The sequence below is a fragment of the Ochlerotatus camptorhynchus genome, unplaced genomic scaffold (genome assembly GCF_037179485.1).
Source record: "Ochlerotatus camptorhynchus isolate MF236.1 unplaced genomic scaffold, CSIRO-AGI_Acam_v1.1 ptg000284l, whole genome shotgun sequence".
Lineage (NCBI taxonomy): Eukaryota > Metazoa > Arthropoda > Insecta > Diptera > Culicidae > Ochlerotatus > Ochlerotatus camptorhynchus.
Genome location: NW_027040773.1, coordinates 8,551,240 through 8,574,649, shown reverse-complemented (window position 1 = coordinate 8,574,649; position 23,410 = coordinate 8,551,240).

Genomic DNA, 23,410 nt, shown 5'->3' with positions numbered 1-23,410 from the left:
CCAACTTTATATGAATTTCAATGATACTCTGCAAAAAGTTCTTTAAATGTGAGGAAATTTTTGCAAGCTTTATGATGGTCTGTAAAATTTATTAACATTAGGAAATTACTGTGAACTGTGAAAATAACTGAGAATTTCGAGAATAAATGCCAAACTCAGAAGAATTTCATCGAAGTTCAACGAAATCAAGCAAAAATGTATGAACAGGGATTTGAATTTGAATGTAACTTCTATAAGCTGTCTCATCGGGTTGTTGGTGGAACAACTCCCACTCCATGTCTTAGAAAACAGGTATAATAGTAAGAATTTGTTGCGATATCTTTTTCTCTTTTATGTTTCCCTTATGAAATGTGATCGAGGGCATGAGCAGGGTGGACGGGCATAAAATGAGAATTTGCCAGCTAATAATATATCGTGAGTACGGCTAACACATGTTACATTGCCGTTTACCGGTATAAAAAAGAGAGCAGTTTATGAAAATTTAGGTTTAAAAATATCCTCAAGAAAGATGTTAAAAATAAGTTCAAACCAAAGTCGACAGTCAAAGTTGTGCGGGTGTGTAGATATTTGTAAGAAGAAAAAAACCCAACAGAAAAAAATTCATAAAAATTTGCAAATTATGTCTGACGCAGGTTTCTCCTGGGAAACGTCATGTATGTAGTGAACAGAAACTTCAGAATCATCTCTTCAAATTGGCAGATGAAAGTAAGAATCACTTTGTTGCAAAAAACTAGCCTAGGTAAGTTTTTCAAACGTCGAAGGAAGACCAAAATAGTCAGGACAAAAATCTAAGATTTCTCACGAAGATCTACTCAGCTTTAAGAAAGATCTTAATCTGAGTGTTAATAAGGTCGGTATGTAACTGTTATCTTTATAACTATATATTTTGCATAATTTTAAACTGTACTTTTCTATATTACCGACGCTGAAATTTGCTAAATGTATGGGACATACTGGCCGTCAAACTATCCAGCGCGGCCTCAGCTCAGCTATGAAGAAAGACAACGCGGCCAAGAATGATCCCAATAACCCACGACAATAGCGATGACAGTTTTTTGCAAATTTTGAAGGATGAAATTTTTATCATCAGCTAATGAAAAACAACGCATTGCTGATTTTTTGATATGCTGTGTAAAAAAGCCTAAATTTTTAAGGAAAAATATAAAAACACATTGCGCCCTCTATCTACAAATTATGAAAATCATTTATTAAATGCAATCAATGTTTTTCAATACATAATCCCATTTTAGTAATATCATTATATTATAGTAAAAATTTTTAATTACCTCTCATTTTATATTTTGGTCTTTAAAATGGGCCCAGCGGTTCAAAAGTTATAATTTTTTGAAAAAAAAAAATTGAAAATAAACCACTTTTTGGACTACCCTTACGTTGAAATGGCCACCCTTATTACATAAAGAACAAAACTACAATTTTTTACCAAATTCTGAGAGCCACTTTGCAATGGAATGTCTCAATAATAGTAAATTTAGGACAATAGTCTGTTTAATTATTTTATTAATTTAAACATTATAAGATCATGACAAAGTTACGATATCTGACGGTACCGAAGAGTGAATCATACTATATCATTGAAACTTAGTATTTGGGCAACTTCAATCCCCTCTTGAATCATTTTCAGCTGAATTTGTTTCGATCCTTAACAGTTTTGTAAGTCCGTATGATGAAATACTTTAAAACCATCACAGATTGGATTGTTAAAATCAATACTAACCTCCTGTGAAAAAAAAAAACTGAGGTACATGAAAATTGCAAAAAAAAGTGCCTTCAGACATAGCGTGCTGCACATTTGAATCGGCCGTTATGGATTCTCGATCAAGAGTTAAGTTTAAGTTTCATGTCAGTTTGTCGGTGATATAACCTTATGAATCGTAATATCCCATCTAACCCTATAACAATTTCAGTATTCTGTAACAATTTTGATCGTAGATATGACCGTAGATTATACGCAGGATTACGTGCGCTGTATCAATATCTGGCGACTGTGTTAGAGATGCCACTTTTTCCCATAACGGAAACGCCTCGTTTTCTGATGACAAAATTACGCATTTTCGTGTAAAAAACAGTAGGTTTTTTCAATAGATAATAAAAAAAGCAGAAATTGATAGGAGGAATTTCTTGAACTTTCCAATCGATTCACAATCAATCATAAAAATTCGAGATTTGTTTGCTTTTTTTTCTGGATTCCTGGAGAAAACTTTACTTTAATTTGAAGTGGTTCTGGTTAATCGACAAGGTCATGTGGTATTTGGTCATTGCGATAATTTGTATGTACCACTTCAATACTGTTTCACATTTGACCACAAACTTTTGGTTGCTGGATACATTATCAAAGATATTTGGGGGTGATGTGGCTGACAGAAAACCAAGTGAACGTTCAATGAGAGTTAACTCTTAAACAACAATAATTTATGGTGGTCCTGAAAAGAACCGTTTTGTCGAGAATGCTATTAGGGTGTTCAACACGGATGAGGCTGGCGAGCTGTATGTTGTTTGGAACAAGGGTGACGCGATTGGCATAGATGGCCCACCTCAGCTCACGACGAGCTACTGAATCCGATCAGTAGCGGTGCGGCTTCTTTCCCCTTCTTCGGTTAATGGACGCTTATGTGGGCTGCAGCTCGCTGCTTGCGGGCAGCCTTTCGTTGTGTACTTAAGAACAATGTCCAACGGCGTGCACTTAAAGCACTGCTTCTGCTGTTGCTGATGACAACCGACCGTACACCACCACACACGGTGATTGGATAAGCACCGTTCGGTGATAGTTTTGATCACCATTGCAACAGTTGGACATTTATGTAATTTTCAATAGTGACCTATTGAAAATTGATAGAGTGTTCAGTTTAGTAGATTTGAAGAAAAATTTCCAATTTATTGGCTTGTTTAGAATTAAAATCCATCCACTATTGACAGAGATATAGGTGGTCAAATCCTGACCACTTTTCTTAACGCGGTCGATTGAAATATGTTGCCGAAAGACGTTATCCTACGTCAAAAAATTTCCCGCTTTTGTCAGCTTCCTGTTTTGTCAGCCTAAAACTTTAGAAGGGAAAGCACTGTATTGTACAATTTTACTAAAACAGGTGGCCAAAACCTTGCATTCGAAAATGGCTTCGAACATCGATTTTTGACTTTCACACGTCATCCCCATTCCGATAATAGCCTTATTGTTAAGGTATTTTGCAATGGCCACCATCTTGGATTTCAATTTAGTATCGTTTATCAATTATCAGCCTCTACACGTCGCCTCTTTTGCGAAAATACCCATATTGTAGGATATTTGACACTCTTTTTGAAACCAATAGCTGCCACCTTGAATTTAAAAATAGTGTCGGACATCCCTTTTAGACATCTACACCTCGTCCACTTTCTGAAAATACCCATATTATAGGGTATTTGCTACTTTTGTTGAACCTAATGGCCGCCATATTGGATTTCAATCTCCGGCCTCTAGATATCACCCTGATTCCAAAAATATCCATATTGATGGATATTTTACAGTACTTCTCACTGTTTATGAAACCGGAAGCCGCCATATTGGATTTCAAAATGGCGTCGGATATCAATTTTCGGACTCTAGACATCACCCCGATTTCTTAAATACGCATATTTATGTGTATATATTTGATGTCAAACAACTCTATTCTAAACATAAACTGTTCGGAGTACTCCGATTACTATGCGGATTGAAAAATAATAGATATTATCCCTATCCACCTTTTTTTCTATCCGGATAATTTTAAAACATTTTTTTTTATCGGATATTATCCTAGTTGAAGATGCTAATTTAAAATAACAGACTAAAGTGGTAATTTTAATACGATAGATGAGGAGATGAAAGTATAGAATTGATAGAGTACGGCAGTGTGAAAATTGTATGTAGAGAGTAGAAAGCGATCAAGGACAACTTTAGGAAGGTACAAATCGGTTTGATGATCTCTCTTTACCAAACTCCCCCGTTGGAGAGGGATGGTGAGGGGTATTCCCTCCCACCACCACTGGCAAAAAGAGATGTGTTTGAAACATTTCTTTTGATTTTTATCGCACTCAAGTCGATTTGTACCTTCCTAAAGATGTCACTTTAGACTATTATTTGACATTAGCATCTTCAAATATGTAAATCGTAGACTTCACGCAGAAGTAATACTAAACATATAGTCATAGGATATTATCCGTTTTAAAATTATCCGGATAGGGATAGAGATAATATACAATTATATATTGGCTAATTGATAGGGATAATGTTGATGTCTGGTCTATGGGAGCTAATTTAGAGAAGGATACCATGTGAATTTTGGAAGATCACTTAGGAGAGTCCTCAGGGAGTTAACAGGAGAACTCTTTGGAGATTTCACATATAGATATGACCAGAATTCTTTGGTAATAGTATTTGTAAAAGAATTATGATGAATATTATGTAGTAATTGCGAAAATGATTAAGCATTTGAAAAGAGTTGTAAGTTTTTTTTATTGAAGTTTCTTACAGTGTTTTGTTTGCATTTTTGACAAAAATGTATGATTTTTTTTAGGTTTGCTTTTTTTTTCATAAAAGGCTGTCCAGTTTCGTACAACTTTGTCTCAGACGTTAGTACTTGGTTCGTTGCACCTAGCGAACAATTATTTGGAATTTCAAGGAATTCTGGGGATATCATCAAAAATTTGCATATTTTTTCGGTGGAGTGCATCATAAGGGATTCTGAAAAAAAACTCTCAAAAGAAATTTGGGAGAAGTTCAGTTACAGGAGGAATATTGCAGAATGCAGTTTAACAATTTAAAGAAAATTGTGATTTTAGAAACTGTTCTTTCATTTTTTCGAACTGATTTAGTCAATTAGGAAGTGAGCATGATTCTCATGCTTCGTCAAGAGTGAAGAAAACCCTCACTGGCGCTGGCCCTGTGTGAAAGATTGAGCATGTACCCAAAAATTATGTACAGTTTCAAGTAAATCGGCAATGGTCGACCCTGAATGTTTTCTGCTATTTGGCCTGGAAATGCTTTATTTATCTATGGGAGAATTTCTTAACCCAATGATTTTATATTATTGAGCAGTATAATTTTTGTTAGGCGTCTTTCTATTGTTGGTCGAGAATTGTTCAATTTACCAAACGTTTCAAGTATTATGAAATAAAAAGAATAATTACCACACAGAATGCAATAATAGTTTTGAAAGTTTTCTAACAAACTGGTCAGACTTAAAGAGCCAGCTGTTCTCCATTCACAAATCCATGAAGAAGGAGAATCTCCTTACCTATACGTACTACAATGAAAATGCTGTAGATTATACAATGTCAATAAAATCTTTAAAATCCCAATCATGGCATGCATATTGCTGTAAATCATATCATACATCCTTAAACACCAGTGCCAACAACTCGTGCCCTAATGTTGAACAGTTAGTCAAAACATGTAAAATTGCTGATGAAAGCAAAATAGAAAAGTAAAATTTTTCATCTTTATAAGATTCTACACCCGATAACCGTAACGGACCCCAACCCCGAACCAAGCAGGGAAGATCCAGTCGCTTGCAAATCTCTTCCCTCCCATCTCTAGGGCACCCATCACATCGACAGCTTCGGCAGCTTGAAATGAGTAACGACCTGTAACGGAAAGGGTGCCACTGCCGCCGCCGCCGCCGCCACCGCCGAAAGCAGACGACAATATACAATATCAGCCTAAAGCGAGCAGGAAGCTGATTTATTGAGACAATTTTTCATCACAACACTCTAGCAGCAGTCATGTATCCAGTCCGACAAGGGGTAGAAGAACGTTGTTAATTCCGAAAATTGCCATGCTTCCTTCCTGTCGAACCGAATACCCACCTAGCTGTATGAGAGTAAAGGTAATTCGATACAAAAAAAGCCTTCAGCCTTTTCCACTAACTGCCTGGGCTGTCGAAGAAAACGGAACCGTGTGACGCCGAGCCGGAGCAGGAAGACGGGGAAAAGTTGCCTCCGGACGAAAATAGGCGAATCGAATAAAATTACTGTCATCATCAATATTTTGACAGCTTCTTGGCAGCCAAGTGGTGATATTTTATTTCCGGCTCAGGTTACTCGCACCTGCCGACGCCGCCCATCACGAGTGTGGGAGAAGGTGAGTATGTGATAAGTGTTTCAATGGGCGTCCCACGCAGGAAAGGTGAGAAATGTGTTGCGAAAATTCATAAATATTGTCATCGATGCGAGCACTAATGTGCTTATCATGGGACGATGGTAATAATTTATTACGTGAAGCGTAGCAGTAATCTGACAGCCAGGAAGCGACAAAATGGTCTATCTAGATTTAATATTGCAAACCGTTGAGCCGGATTCGTTCTAAATTGAACCGTTGCGGGACAAAGTGGTACATATCCACTTTGGTAAATTTCACAGGGGATGTTAATGTTTGAAATACTCGAATAATACATTTAAATTGCACCAATTTGAATTTGATGAATGCATCAAAATTAATATATTTTTTTTTAGATACTCGAAATTGTTTATTTTTGAAGAACAGGTACCACTTTGAACGTCAACAAAATGTTGTTCTTGAGACTACTCCCAAGTTCTCTCAATTTCTTTGACATTTTCGGGGCTTACCTCAAGTCTTGAACCTTCGTTTTTTTAGTTTTGCTTGAAATATTTGAAATTTATTGAAGCTATGTAATGAAATGAATGTAATGTCGGTCTAAATGCCCTCAATTTTGGCCCATACATAAATTCAGCAAGCGACTAAATTTTCAATAGCGATCATTAGTACCGTCCCAATGACACGTTCATCTAGATAAAATTGATAAACAGCAGATTTTTAGCGATGGGTCCAATCTTAGATCCATAGGCCAACATTAGAGCCATTTCCCCTATATGAACTTTGCTGATGTTTTTGGATAATTATCAGCACTATTAAATATACATCTTAACCGGAGAAACTATGCTTCTAGGACGCTCCACTCAAAAATAGAATCGAGTTCCTCTTATGTGGCGTAGCTATGGACTATTCAAAAACCATCAAAAGGCCCATTCTAAACCGAGCAACTTTGTTGAAGGCAAGGGCCTGACCGCCATTTCGTAGGCAGCAGAAAAACGTGAACATATATTGATCTAAGTGGGCTCAGAGCGTGGGTCCGCGGCTATGCTCGCTATGGGTACTTGCTATTAGTAGAGATGGGGGTGCTGCCTCCTTGGATGAAGACCACAATTCTTTAGAAATCATTTCCACGGTGCTAGTGGTTATGGCGAAGCTGCCGGCTTCGCTGCCCTAGTGTGTGACGGCTTAATTACACTTTTCAAAAAAAAAAAAAAAATAGAACAGCTCAATTGCAATATTCTCTGGGAATCATTAAAATCAACAGCGCCAGCGATGAGATGTACATTGAAATGTATGCACAAGCCATCTAACCACTTACACCGCACTATGGGGATTGAGGTGGTCAACTTTCACCTATTCAAAATATGTGTATACTGTATGAGTCGTAGAAAAGACTACCTATTGAACTGTCAAACTGGCTATGCTCATATCGTGCAAAGTGAACAAACATTACGATCCTCCACGAACGATATTGTAATCTATATGTATAAAATGAATTTCTGTCTGTCTGTCTGTCTGACCCTTATAGACTTCAGCTAGTAAAATATAAAATATAATCGAAGAAATGATCTTAAATACGCTTTAAATTGTCATAGGATACGTTTAGTATTGGTTAGTAATTATTATTTTTTATTGGGTATCAAGCTGGAGCTACGTGACAGCTTTGTTTTCAAAACTTGACAAATTTGAATAAATGTTACTTCTATCTTTAACAACAAAGCAGAAGGACTAGCCTATGTTGGCAGCTTCAACGCTGGATTCCGTGTGTATTGTTTCAAGATAGTTACAGTAAAAATGACGTGTGCACGAAGATACATCCGCGTAGTAATCCGATTAGTGGCGCAGGTGGTAGTTGTAAGCGTGATTACCTCTCACCCCATCAGGCCTGGGTTTGTTCCCAGTCGGCACCGCCGGGATGTTCTGAGGCATAACATCGCTGATCACGCCTTCTTTCGGAAGGGAAGAACCGTTGGTCCCCTGTTTTTGAGAAAAAAAATCCTTCTAATTTTCTTATTTTCTAAACTATTCCTCTCCTTGTTAATCTGTTTAATGCTGTTGGTCTGCTTGAATTTTGTTATTGAAGTTTAAGACTAAATACGACGATTTATTCTACAAGTGTAAAGGTAAGTTGCCTCCCAAAGCGAACCTTCACATCGTAATTCTTTTGTTAATCTACTTAATGTTATAAGACTTTCTGAATTTTTTTATATAAGTTCATTTGATGAATATGATATCTCACTAGTCTTATTCAATAAATAATTGAAATCTCTTATTCACCTACTCAATCATAACCCATGCTTTATTAAGTACCTGAACTTGTGCTTGTAATCTAAAGTTAAACGTGTTTCAAGTACTTTGGCTTTGACCTATATTTATTAAATAGTATTTTAGTTCGACCCAGGTGACACCTTCAAGTGACTAAAATGCTAAAGTTAGTTTCCTAGCTGATTTTTAAATAACATAGGGTATATGCTCCAGCTATACTCACACGCTTCCGCTATGACGCACTACAAAAATACGTATGGGTATGTCACAATAGAAACACGCCACAGTGGAAATCACGAGCCGTAGTTCAAACACTTATCCCAAATCAAAATGAAGCACCTATAAGATTAGTTACAATACCATGCACAAAAATGGTGTTTAACATTGTTTCCTGAGTGTATTATTTCAATGAAAACAACAATGAAAGCTTGTCATGCAAATAGAAGGAGCACTGTTGGACACTTTCTGGTATATTACAATAGAATAATTCCCTTGCAAACCCAAATAAATCTATCTGTGTAAAATAAATAAAATAAGAGCGATTTGCGGAAAAACCCGCCAGGCTAATCAATTGCAGCGCAAGACCAGTGTTAAAACATGATGAATCAATAACTAAATGTAAATTTACTAATTTACTACTAACCCGCCAGTATAGCACCCAACGTCAGTGTCTATACGTAAGCGTACTGCAACACGGCTCTCAAAGTAACAAGTGTGATACTATCACTGCTAGACTAGATCTTTGATTCTCTCATGCAGTGGTTCATCAGAGAGGGGAAGCTTAGTAATCCCCATCGCCTGCCCATGGCACCATTCTATCGCGACATGAGCCAGCAACGTCGGCCATAAACCTTCCGTCTACAACACTTCACTATAAAGCATGAGAATAAGCCCGCCCACCAGCAACAAGGTGCAAAAACTAGCCAAGGGGAGGGATAATGGTTAGTAATGAGTATATGTTGTCCAGATAATTCGAAAATCACTGTTACAATGATTTACTAGAGCCGCCAACTTATTTTCTCGCTAGACTAGGGTCACCATATGGAATCCTAAAGGAGGACATGTCTTTCTTCTTCAATAATGTTTCTACATCCTCCTTTTGCTCGAAAATATCCTTGCACTTTATCCAGTAACAAATTCATACAATTGTTTTAGAAAATTTAGTTTACTGAGCTTCTTTGTTTAATTATGTCGCAACCTCATCTTAACTAGCAAATGCCATTAGATGGTGGGACTAGGAGTATACTACAGCTGTCAACCCCCCTACATTTAGGATGCGGTTCATTTGGTGAATTTTAATGTTTTAATGTTCGAAAATCTCTCTGTTGTTGATCGTGAGATTTTCGAAAAAGGTGTTTGTCAAAATTGATTCCTGGTCTACCAGAAATAAGTCTGGTACAATAAAAGGTTTAATTGAAAATTTTCTATCTGTTAAAATGCACCAAATTGAACACAGCCACTCATATTGAATCTAACATGTGTTTGATTTTGACGTTCTGGATCTATGGGGTTTTAGGTATTTCAAGCATAACTATTCAAATCGACGTATCTGATTTTGTAAATAATCACTTCAATCGATGATTTGTTGCAACTGCAAGCTCACTCACAGAAACTTACAACACCAGCTAGTAGAAGAAAGATTGCTCTTCCTGACGATGGTGTTTGTTTGCGTGGGTTAGTTAGCAGTAAAGACAAATCGTCGATTGAAAAGATTGTTTACAAAACTAGGTACGTCGATTTGAATAGTTATGCTTGATTTTTTTCAGTCCGCTGCCTTACTGAGATCGAAGAGGCACGCAAAGCGTGAAATCGAATGTAAGAAATAATATCCATAATAGGAATTCTTTTGTATAGAACGCTAAGCGCTTCAACTATGGCAGCAGCCTTAGAGTCCTATGCTGAATCAATGGTAAAATTAACAGGTTACCCAATTAGCGATGACATGTATCCTGATTTTTGTAAATGATAAAAGTTGGGATGGCAAGGCTGTAAATCTGTAGTTTTCATGTCAATCAGCTAGACTAGATCATTTCCAAGTATCGAAAATGAATTATGAAGGCTAGTTTGATGTATTTTCAGAAGTATAACGAGAAGATGAATTGAATTGGTAACGACTACAAGTTATGAACAATCTCAATTGAACCTTCGCAAATCACGAATTTTGTGATGGCGCACATATTATTAAAACGTTTGATAAGAACTCATAGTCCTCATTTAGTGTTAAGAAAAGGAATTATTGTCCTCCTTTATCTCCAAACCTCAAATGTTTCGTCCTCTTTTTCATGTTTTTGATATGGTAACCCTACGCTAGTTATTATAAGTTGATGCAGAAGTCCTATGGCATCAAGTGAAAGAGAGTGTTTACTCGGCTGTCGACAGAAGCAGACCACTCTCAATGTGTCTCACGCGGTCGTCTGTTTAAACGGCAGCAACCATTGTGTAGTCCTCCTCATTGTTTTTCATCATTGTTCTTCTGTAGTCCTCCATCATTCAGTTCTTTCAGTCGATGCGTCGTTTACTTTGCTAAGCAACCGTTTCGTGATGAATGTGTGAGTGCTGACCACGTTTTGCGTCCATTGCTACAATGGAAGCGCTCTGACCCTCGTTGGCGAATCTGCCATACAAGTAAACCACTGGAAGCGGCTTGTTTAAAAATGTTTACCCAAGCAACACGGCTTGTCATAAAGAAGTTGAAAATACTTTTTAAGGACTTACTTAAAGATTCAATAATACTGTAATATACGTCATTTAATACATTTATATAACCTAAAAAGCGCAAGACGCGGAGCTTATACAACTAAATACTGGTCTTATAACATGTTTTGGAAACATAATAAAAACCAGCGGCAAAAAAACAATAAAAAAAAACTTGGGCATAGGATTCGATCACTGGTCCTTGGCGTGGTAGACTTATTATTTCCTAACTAGGCCAACTCCGCTTGATGTGAGGTCTGTTATAAGTATCTATCATGTTCTTGCCAATGGCATGAAAATTATATTCTCGTTCAACACGCTTTTGATCCGTCATAAAGATGTTTTGTTAGCAGCAAAGCGTACATCTAATTGCCAGAGTGTTATTTTAAATTATTTTCAACTCCTTATAAGACAAACTGCACATTTTCAGTTATATTAATTTATGAGATGTCATAAACAAGTGTTTTGAACTTTCTTTATAACAAACCTCCGAATACCTCATAAGAAACTGTCAATCACTGCGTGAAAAGACAGTTCGGCTCAATGACGGCGTCAATGTTTACGTCAATCTGGAAAGTTCAGAATCTCTTCAAGAACGTTATACATTCAACTAAGATTGATTTTGTTTACGACAAGTTTTTTAGTGGTATTAAAACAGTAAGCTGCACGTTCAAATAACATATAAAGATTTTAACAAGAGAAAACTATTTTGGAAAATGTTGAATCTAGGAAGTATGAAGAAAACATCTATAAACCTCATATATAATGTGGGATGTTTTTTGCATCACTTATAATACATTTATATAACAAGCCGTTCTAATTATTTTTCAAAAAGATGTTTTATGTGTTACTTGGGTATTTTGACTATAGTTTTAAGATGTATTGTATAGCGAACAAGAATCCTCGGCACTGTAAATTTAATTCGGTTGAGCCTTATCAAATATATTAATAATAATAAAAAAAAATTAAGTGAAATAGGAGGGAATATTTTGCAACCGTGATGCGAGTTCTACAGTTTTTCTCTTGACGTGTATACTATAGATATTATAGATTCCATCAGTGCTGATAAAAATCATTTCTTCAACACTCAAATAAGCTGAAAATGAAGGCAAACCTTGAAAGATAAACCAACTACCTGCATGAATGTTAATTTTGACATGATAACGTGCTCTTGATCAAGGCAACCACTGAGTCTCAAAGTCAACATTTGGTTTTGTTCATTCATTATCGCCTGTACTGTGGTCATATCAATATTCATCATTATCTTGGTGGGGATGATAATACTAAAAATGCGAAATTATTATTTTCATTTTACACAAATATACCGTTGTGGACAGCGTTGCCAGTATTCCAGATTTATCTGGATTTTACAGATTTTCATTCGTCTTGCCAGATACACAGACAGATCAAGTTAATTTCCAGATTTTTTAAATATGTTCCAGATCTTCCAAGATTTTTAAAAAGTGTTGCTTTTTAAATATCACTGCAATTAATGGACTCTCAAATCAAAAAATAAAAAGCCAAACTTACTACTTTAATTACTAAATGCCATCATTATTTTACATTATTGCAACATCATACATGGAATTGTTACAACATGTTTGCAATGGGTTGCAGAGCCATGAAAATTGAGACATTTTCCAAACATTTTTGGCTGTCAATTTCGAGCCAGGATTTTTTTTTTATTTTGAGTTTTGGTTTAGATTTTGGCGATAATATTTTTTTTAAATCCTGGATTTACAAAAATAAAAATTTTCTTATGGAGGAATTTTCCTAATTTTGGAATTTAGGGAAATCGAAAACTTTTTAGAATTGAAAACAATAAATTGAGCTTTGTAAAATAGCAAGGCTTTTGAATCTAGACAACCACCAGGACTTTGAAGTATGTTTGTGATATTTTTGAGGATAATTAATTAGATTTTTAAATAGAGTTTTAAAGTACCTGTAAATAATAAGTTACCTTAGCAGTCTGCAATACTTTAGAATTTTGACTTGCCCTAGATTTCAGAATTTTAAGGTAATTCTGAAAATAGTTTACAGTGCAGTGTAAGTATGCAGTCAGTGCAACCTTTCATTGAAGGGAAGACGGTATAAATTGTCTTTTGCCAACTCTGATGAAAATTGCATAGAGATTTTGTGAAGAAAGGAAAAAGTTAGAATTCGGAAGAGAAATCATAGAAAATTCTTAAAGTGAAACTTAAGGATAATGCTGATATGAATCGGGAGAATATTTTCAATGGAATTCTGTCCAATGTTTCTATGGAGATTAATTTTTATCAAATTTTAAGAAATCTGACAATCTATGGAAGACGTTCAATGCCTTTTTGGCAAAGTACTTGAGTACTTAGGAAATACTGAAGAGGATTTCAAAATCATTCTGATCTTACCTACTAAGCAGTTCAAATGATAAGCCTAAGAATATTCTAAGGGAATTTCATAGAGAAAAATTGAGACAAAATTATGTCAATTCTTAGAAACTATTACCAGTTTGAGGGAATTGTGGAATTAGAGAGCGATATATAAGAGATTACAAGAGATGATGCTAATCACTCTTAGAATGTTATAAGTTTAGATATTATCAAGATTAGTTTTGAGGAATCCAGAATAGAAGTATGATGAAATTCAAGGATGGTTAAAATTGAACTCTGTAAATGAATTAAATTCAGCCTAACAAAAAAATCCTGATCTTTGACCCAGGAAAAATTTAAATTCCAGAATTTAGAATCATTTCAAGATACTGAGATTTCAAAAATGACGCTTTCAGACTTTGATTTTTGTTATATAATAATGTTATTCTTTGGCATAAAATTCTTTGTCATGATCATGTGGAGTAATTCGTGGTTTAGGTAAACTGTGTGTGAGTACCACGATGTAAGGCTTTGATTCTCACTTCAACCAGAAGAATTTTAGTTTAAAATAAAATTGCCTACTGGTATATCGAGTGTTGTGAGTTGTATGATGTCAAGAATGAAGTAGTCTTACAATTTTTTAAAACTTATACAAATTTTAAGACATATTCTGGTACTGCATCAAATATTAAGGACTAAATCGACTTTTAGTTTAAAAAATCATCCCATCAAAGTTGCTTGACTCTTTGCTGCTTCAGAATTCTAAACATATTTTCTGCAGTATGTTATCAAAAATTTAAATCAATTTTGAAATGCTGCACACTTAGACAAATTCATGTAAATTTAGGTGCTCTGAGAGCGACATATACGAGTGTCAATTTTGACACAAATTTGAGTCATAACAGACGCAAAATATAGCTCAATCAAACGTACTTTTCGTCGAGCAACGCAATTTTCAGTCTCGGAGCACATAATATTAAATGTTTGTTGAAATGTTTGTTTACGTCTCATCTTTTATGTCAAAGATGGATTCCGTCACGTGTAAAATTAGCTATTTCTAAGTGTGTGCGTAATCGATATTTAAACTTTTTGGGAAGACTGTGTCAATAATTTTCTTAACGTTTGGATAATTTTAGCAATGCTAACAAGTTGGCTTTATATATTTTTCAAACATGGATTTCATAAACATTCTGGTAGACTTTGAATAAATTCCAGACAATCATCCTGACCGATTTTTACGGGAGATTGGCACATAACTTTGATTACTATAGCATTATGTTAAAAACAGAGTTTTTTAGAACATGCCAGATTTATCCAGATGATATATTTATACTGGTCCAGATTTTTCAGAAAATGACCTGGCAACGCTGGTTGTGGAACGTGTTATGTTGCTTTTTTTCAGTCAGATCGATGGAGTATTATTGCCTTTTGCAGATTTTATAATATGGACTTTGACTATATGTTTAAGTATTACTTCTACGTGAAGTCAACGATTTACGTAATTGAAGATGCTAATTTCAAATAACAGACTGTAGTGGTAATTTTTATACGATAGATGGAGTAGATGAAAGCATAGAGTTGATAGTTCCGTTAGAGTACGGCAGTGTGAAGATTGCATATAGATATTAGAATAGCGAGCTAGAACAACTTTTCAAGGAAGGTACAAATCGGTTTTTTCATCTCTCTTTACCAAAGTAAAGAGAGATGAAAAAACCGATTTGTACCTTCCTTAAAAAGTTGTTCTAGCTCGCTATTCTAATATCTATATGCAATCTTCACACTGCCGTACTCTAACGGAACTATCAACTCTATGCTTTCATCTACTCCATCTATCGTATAAAAATTACCACTACAGTCTGTTATTTGAAATTAGCATCTTCAACTAAGATAATATAGAGATTTTAGCCTCTGCGGTCGATAATATTCAAAATAATCATTTGTGGCAAAATGAATTTGATTTTAAGGATCATATCCGATTTTGACAATTTTGGGTGGGAAACTCAAGCGTTGATGCATATTAACAAACGTGTATTCGTCGAAGGATAATGAACTCATTTGTTCATTTCACTAGTACGTTCACAGCGAAGATTTTCAAAACAAACGCAATTCATCTACACTGGGTAGAAGCGATAGTCAGTGCGTATACACTAGATACTCTAGCAATAGTTACTTCAAGATATTTCTACCTCATTTGATGACTAGCAGGAAATGCCAGTTATCAAATTTGAAAAATACTGAAAAATCATAGCAAAACTCATATTTTCCAAATAGCACTGGACTAAGGATCCAAATAAAAGTTGAAGTACCATGAAGGTGGGTTATTCCACTCACTTGGAATCAATTTGATATTGTTCGTACAACTGGTAAAAACAAATGTACAGCTAACAAAATACAGCCAATTGAAGATTGCAAAAAACAAAACAACACGACATTTCAACAGAATCCGTTAGCTTTTAAGCTTACATCCTGAATACATCGTTAATAATTATTTGTTTCATCGATTTACTTAAATATTTTGAAGTGCAAAGGTGTTGAATAGGTAAATAAAATTGTTATGCGCTTAGTTGTTAAGTGTTCGGAATTATGAATCGTTTCGTTTGCCTAACAATGGAAGTTTTGTTCCAGGATGTCTCTACTTTCATGTTTTCCCATTTCTTGATCTCCATTTTTAGAAAACAAGCAGAGACTCCACATGATGGTTCTAGTCCTATGAATTGTTGAGATGATCCTAGCCTGGCTAACGGGTCGGCTTTTGCATTAACTTCAATTCACAGTGGCCAGGAACCCAATATAGGTTCACTTGGTTTCGACAAGTCAGTTACTGAAGTGACATCGCTCATTCCCATATGAATTTTGAATTGCATGTTGATGATTTTAACGCATTTAATGCTTCTTGACTATGATACATAATGTAGATATTCGATCGTTTATAATGTCTGCACAAATATATAACAGAACATTGCATTAATTTCTGTTTGGAACACGATTGGCCAGTAACCCATTGATATTGAGAAATCTATCCCTGAACCAGTTACCCCTGCTTCCACACGATTGTTCAACCTTGAACCGTCTGTATAAAAAACAGATGAACCTGTACGGATGTTTGGGTCCCCACTTACACAAACATTACGATCGAATTCTGTTGCATTGTATAAACGATCGAAATGATATTTTTTCTCCACCCAGTCTTAATTTTTAAATGCAAGATTAGGATTCTATTTCATTGCTTTAGGATTTTATTTCATTGCTTGATTGGGTCTTCACTCTATAACCGAATGCCCGCACCTTTGCCCTTGACACCACTCATAAAGTTTTGGGCGATGGTGGGCTGATATTTTTACCCACTGTTTCTTCAAAGCCAGCTCGTTCTCCAACATCTTAGGTATTTTACGAAGTCTGGTCTTCAGAAAACAACATTTTTTTCGTTATACCAGTCTAGCACCGACCACGCGTAGTGGCAGGAATCCAAATCCAGCCAAAAACAGCGTCTTGCCTCCGTGAGACCGCAGGAAGGTTAGGAGGCGCTTCTGGAGGCACTCGTCGCGGTAGATTTGCCCGTTGATGGTACCCGTCGTGTACAGCTGGCTGATCTTGCCAAACCAAAAACCTTTTGTCGAATTTGTCCACCATCTTCTTCCTTACCTCCTCAAGAACGGCCGACCATGATGTGGCAACGTAAAACTTCGGCCCTGGCATCTGCTTTGTGTCCGATTTAAAGGGCGAACACGAAATTATTGCGACACATTCAACAGGGCATAACTTTTTTACCATTGGGTGAAAATCAACCAAATTTTGCACACTTTCTCATTGATGTGTAACTCAAAGTCAAACTCGAAGTCGTGTTTTTCGATTCAACGAAAATGGAGGTGAACCAACGCGAGTTAAGAGAAAAAAATTTTTCCAAACACCTGGAATTTCCTGACCTGTCGCACCGGCAGTTGGGAAAAATGTTGAACATTCACCATTCAACCGTCTCCAGAGTGTTAAAGCGGTTCCAGGAGCGGTTGACGTTGGACCACGGCAAAGAAGCTGGAAGAAAACCGGGACCGGAGAACGAAAAGACGGAGGGAAAGGTGAAACGGATGATTAAAGCAAATCCCAACGTCTCAAGCCGTGATTTGGCTAAAAAGATCGGCATGTCGCAGAGCTACGTCCAGAATGCAAAGAAGAGAGCTGGACTACATACATACAAGGTACAGAACTTCCCAAACCGCGATGAGCGGCAACAATCGACGGCTAAAACTCGGGCACGGAAGCTCTACGAGAAGATGCTGACAAAATATGGCTGCTGTGTGATGGACGACGAAACGTATATAAAAGCCGATTTTAAGCAAATTCCGGGGTTGGAGTTTTTCACCGGCAAGAGCAAGTTCGATGTGGACGACAAATTTAAGAAGAAGAAAATGTCGAAGTTCGCCTCCAAATATCTCATTTGGCAGGCCATCTGCTCTTGCGAACTGAGGAGTGAGCCTTTCGTGACAAAGGGCACAGTAAACGGCGAGATCTACAAATATGAGTGCCTCGAGAAGCGCCTTTTGCCGTTCTTGCAGCAGCACGACGAAGCTCCGCTATTTTAGCCAGATTTGGCATCATGCCACTATTCTAAAAGTGTCCTGGAGTGGTATGAGGCCAATTCTGTCCATTTTGTTCCAAAGGACATGAATCCGCCAAACTGTCTGGAGCTGCGCCCTGTGGAGCAGTACTGGGCAATAATGAAGCGGGAACTTCGGAAGAGCAAGAAGACAATCAAAGACGAGAAGGACATGTTAAGAAAATGGAAAAAAAACTGAGAAACTGGTACCGGATGACACTGTAAAGACTTTGATGGAGGGCATCAAGCGAAAATGCGTTCAATTTTAAACTCAAGGCTCCATCGATTAACTTTTCTTTTTGATTTTTGAAGTAAATATATGTATAAAACTACCCTAAAATTTTGCTTTGATTTTCGGTGTCGCAATAATTTCGTGTTCGCCCTTTAATGTAAGTTTCGTCGTCCATCACGATGCACCTCGGTTTCGCCAGCCACTCCCGATACAGCTTACTGGCGCGGGTTTTGGCCACCGTATTTTGTTTGCCGTTCTGGTTCGGTGCCTTCAGGACCTTCTAGACGTGGATGCCGACACGTTCCATCGTTTTAAAGACAAACGTCTTCTTTGCCGCATCGTGGATCGAAAGATTCAGCCGACGTTTGAACAGACTCAACACCTTCCTGGCCTTCACCGTCAGCTGTCTTTGGTTTTCTGCCGCAGCCTGCCCACCGCTGGGTCATCTGGGTCTCCTTGAATGATTTTATCACCAGGGAAATAGTTGAATGATGGATTTCCAAGTGTTTCCCGATCCATCTGTGGGACGCAGTCGAATTTTCCTCGACGGCGCGCATGATTTTTTGGTGGATCTGCTCTTGCTCCGATTCCACCTCGAGACCCACTTGACAGATTGTGATTCTATTAGCGTAAACATTACACTCTTAGCTAGTTTATGTCAAAATTTCATCAATTTTTGCTGACACGCTAAAATGTTACAAATTAATCAATGTGTCTCACTTTTTTTGAGTACAGCCTTTATAACATATTTGGGGTCAGAGTTGGTTGAAAATGCTAACATGAAGCTTTAGTGTGATAATTTATTAGCTAGAGAATGATGTTTAGAATAGAGTAGGTGGATAGTCCCGTTAGAGTAAGGTAGTATGAAAATTGAAAAGAAGTTTGAAAATGAGCGAAGGGCCATTAATGCGACAGTTTTTAAAGTCAGACGCACATCTTTTGCCTGACCCGTACGATGTACGCGGAGACTTGAAATTTTCATCTAGATTTTTGACCACCGGTTTGTATGGGACCATCCCATGCACCGGGGTAAACTCTAATAATAACGAACGTTCAACCCGCTCATCTACCTGCCATTCACGATTACACAAGCGGGTTTCCGATCGACGATGGACGGCAATTGGAATTATAAATTATTCTAATCAACTGAAGTGCAATCAATTAATTTCATAATTTAATTAACAGCACACTCGGACACGTTCCGCACAGATGTACTCACATCCACATGTGCAGAAGCCGCGTAGTGGCACAACGGCCGACGCATAACCTGTCTCGAATGAAATGGCTTGCGGCAACGACAACCCCTCCCCTGGTCGGCTAAACAGGCGGGGAAAAGGGAATGATTTGAGAAGTAGCCTTGCAAATCTCCCTTTCCCCTTCGTTGTGATGGCACGGACTGTTTCGGGGTGACTTTGTATTACTATGCGACATGTCGATTTTCACGTCGACGCGCGTGTTTGAGCACTTAATGGATACGAACACCGAACTGAAAGGACAGACATACAACATTCGTGGATTTGGGGAGGAGGTGGAATATACTACTTGGGGATGTTCAGCAACGCTTTGCAATAGGGCTGAAAGGTAATGCACAGGAACACAACTAATAATTTCTTACCAAAGGAAATCTTATCATACGAAATTGTATTTGTTGTGCCTTCATACTACGATATTTCTCTATAAAAATAAATATTTGTTTGGAGCAGGTCAGCTTACCCTAGATAATGGAAGGTCAGCAGGTACCGAAAAAAAAATCATGCTCAACTTTTTGGCTCAGCTCTGGTACTCTCTTCGGTCCTCGATGCACCCCTCTAAACATAGCTAATCGATGCACCCCTCGGAAAATCCACGAACCCCTCATTTTATCTATCAAACTTTCATAGCGAATCAAAACTAACATAGTGTAGTACTAGAATTTCGACTAGAATGGGGTACGTTTATCGATGTACTTGGGACCGATAGGCTAGTCCAGTGTGAGTTGAATTAGTTACGTTCAGACTATAATCGATATCAATAATGTTTTGACTATGAGTTTTGACTTGCAAAATTCAACTTCGCAAAAATCTCCGATGAGTTTTCAGTTTCAAAAATTCATTGCTCTATATTTTGGCGTTATTCATTGTTATTACTATTGTTTGTGCATCAGGGGTTGGGAAACTTACAAAAAATGCATAGGCATTATATCAATTGACGTTTGAGTTTTTATGAGTTAAAAGTTGGTATGATTTTTCGGCGTTTGAGTGTGAGTGCGTTAATATGCATGAGAATCTGATCCGTGAATTTTGTTTGTCGTATTCGCACGCGAATTTATTCTCGCAGGGAGGCTCAATGAATGAGATTCGAGAATGATTCTCCGAACACTGAACGTAATATAATATGATATCAATAAAGCCTCTATTTCGTGATATCAGCTATGAACTGAATGGAATATTAGCCTAAAAGTGGAAAGGCAGATTATCTGCCATCCCTCTTTACAATCCACGTTGGCAACTGACACGAAGCAAACTTTCAGCAGGATATAAGAATCGTTAACGCATATTTGGGTAATCGATTTAGATACACAGTAAGAAAAAAAAATCACTTAAAATTAACTTTGACTATATGTTTTAGTATTACTTTAGCGTTAGCGTTAGCGTTGTTATGATATACTTCGTAGATTGGATACTAGCGACACTCACGTCTCTTCTGAAATTCTCAGTTAGACTACTTTCAGGAATAATGCTGAGGAGTAAACATTGGTTTTAATTAGTTAGGTAGGTTCCGATTCAACACATTGTAGTTTCATTTATATACCTGTGATCTTGACTTTTATACCTAGGGGATGAGTACTTAAGGGGGTTAGATTTTGATAAGTTCTTTAGTGGGAATGACACTGATGAAGACTGCACATTGTAGTCGAAATACGTATCTGTCATGGATACCAAAATTAATTAAGTGGAATTAAATGGAAGATAACCTTTTTTTGCTGTTTTATTAAAGCATTCCGCTAACAACCCAATTTCATTACTTCAGTAAACATTGGTTCCAATCTAAACAAGAGTAACAGAAGCATGACTGTCGCTATTCCCGGCCACGCCCATCTTTACCATAACTAGGGATAGGGAAGGAAATGTTGATGTAGTACTTACTTAACGAGAGGCCACCGACTTAGCGACACCCTCATAAGTGCTACGGAGTTGGAGGGTTGGGTAGGGTATTCGGTTAGGCTTCACCTCAAGTTGGCGATGCAACCAAAAGTATGTATTGTTTATTTGTTGTTTATTTAATCTCTCGATAGCCGGCTACCGAAAGAACATATTAATTTTGTTTAGTGATAATGAATTTTAAGAGTCATGATGGAGAGCTTGGGATTAAACCCATGATTTTCTGCTCAGTAAACAAAAACGATCCCTCCAGGGTCATCGAGCATCTCAGAACCATAACGCTTCGCGACAATACAGGACTACGTTTTCGCTTGATATGCAAATAGTTTCCGAGGTTAATGTTCAATATCAAATATACAAATGATGGTGGCGATTTATTGTGCTGTGGAAGAGCTTGGGGTTAAATCAATGATTTTCTGCTCAGTAAGCAAAATCGATCCCTCGAGGGTCATCGAGCATCTTATAATCCACAGCGCTTTGAATAACTATTATTTACGATAATTACATGAAATAAATAAAATATAAACTACAAACAAAACGTGACTGCTAAAATCTCAAAAAGATATTCTCACAAATATATTTCACGCCACCAGGAATCTCAAAACCATTAGACGTTATAATGATACTCTGCACATATTAGACACAAGAAGAGGCCAAAAAGCAAGCGTCCGGCACACAAAACCCGTCAAATCCACTTGCAGTCACAATCAACGATTCTACGAATCGCGAGCGCTCACGAATCATAAAACCGCTGACTGCGACACTCTGAAAGCGAAATTGACAGGCTCTATGCGTCAAACACCCGCCCTCCAATCTCCACCCGCATCCAACAGCACAAATCTCCATTACAACATCTAACGAATTCAAAACTCCGAAAATCACTCATCTATAGCAAGTGAGTGGAAGCAACCCTGCATGCAACCATTCTTAATGATACACTTGTTCTGCCTATCTTTCTATTAGGCCTGTGGACATGCGTTAGCTTCGAAACTTCTAACCAAACTGGGTAAATTTTCAGATCACAAAAAAAAAACTTGAAAAAAAACTTTCAAAGGTAATTACAAGTAAGATAAATATTGATTATTTTACGCGAAAACGAGCAAGTAATATTAAATCTCTTGTATCATATGCTAATGCAAATTGACTGTAACAAAAATAATATGCTTAAATAAAATAAAATATTAATAAAATTATATGCAAAAAAAAATTAACAAGAAGATCATTACTTTATTGGTGAGAAGTTTTTAATAAGCCCTCCCAGTTCCTCTGTATACAAAACAGATCTGATATTATAATCAGAATTGCTCAGTCTGCATAATGCAGCCGATTGCATCAAGGAAGTTCTATTAACAACCAAGAATTAATCGTTTGAGGTATACTGAATCATTAAGAAGGTGATATGTGTCACTATAGGAAATCATCATCGTTGCAAATATAAAGAAATTAAACATAACCCTTTGCTTCAGTACCGTCAACCTCCATGTCCATGGGGAGGGACTATATGTTTTAGTATTACTTCTACGTGAAGTCAACGATTTACATAGTTGAAGATGCTAATTTCAAATAACAGGCTGTAGTGGTAATTTTTATACGATAGATGGAGTAGATGAAAGCATAGAGTTGATAGTTCCGTTAGAGTACGGCAGTGTGAAGATTGCATATAGATATTAGAATAGCTAGCTAGAACAACTTTTAAGGAAGGTACAAATCGGTTTTTTCATCTCTCTTTACCAAACTCCCCCTTTGGAGAGGGATGGTGAGGGGTGTGTCCCCCCCCCGCCACCACTGGCAACAAGAGATGAAAACCGACCCGCTCAAGTACCAACTGTGTGTTTGAAACAGTTCTACCGATTTTTACCGCACTTCAGTTGTTATTTGAAGGAAGGCATCCAGTCGTAGGTTTGGAAATTGCAACTTTTGTTTACTTAAATTTTTTTGGAAATTGCAACTATTATACTACTTAAAATTAAGTTCAAAAAAAAGCTGAATGTTGGGTTCAATCAGCAAAGTGGCAACGATTCAAATTCATTCATATTTTGAGTAATAATAGAT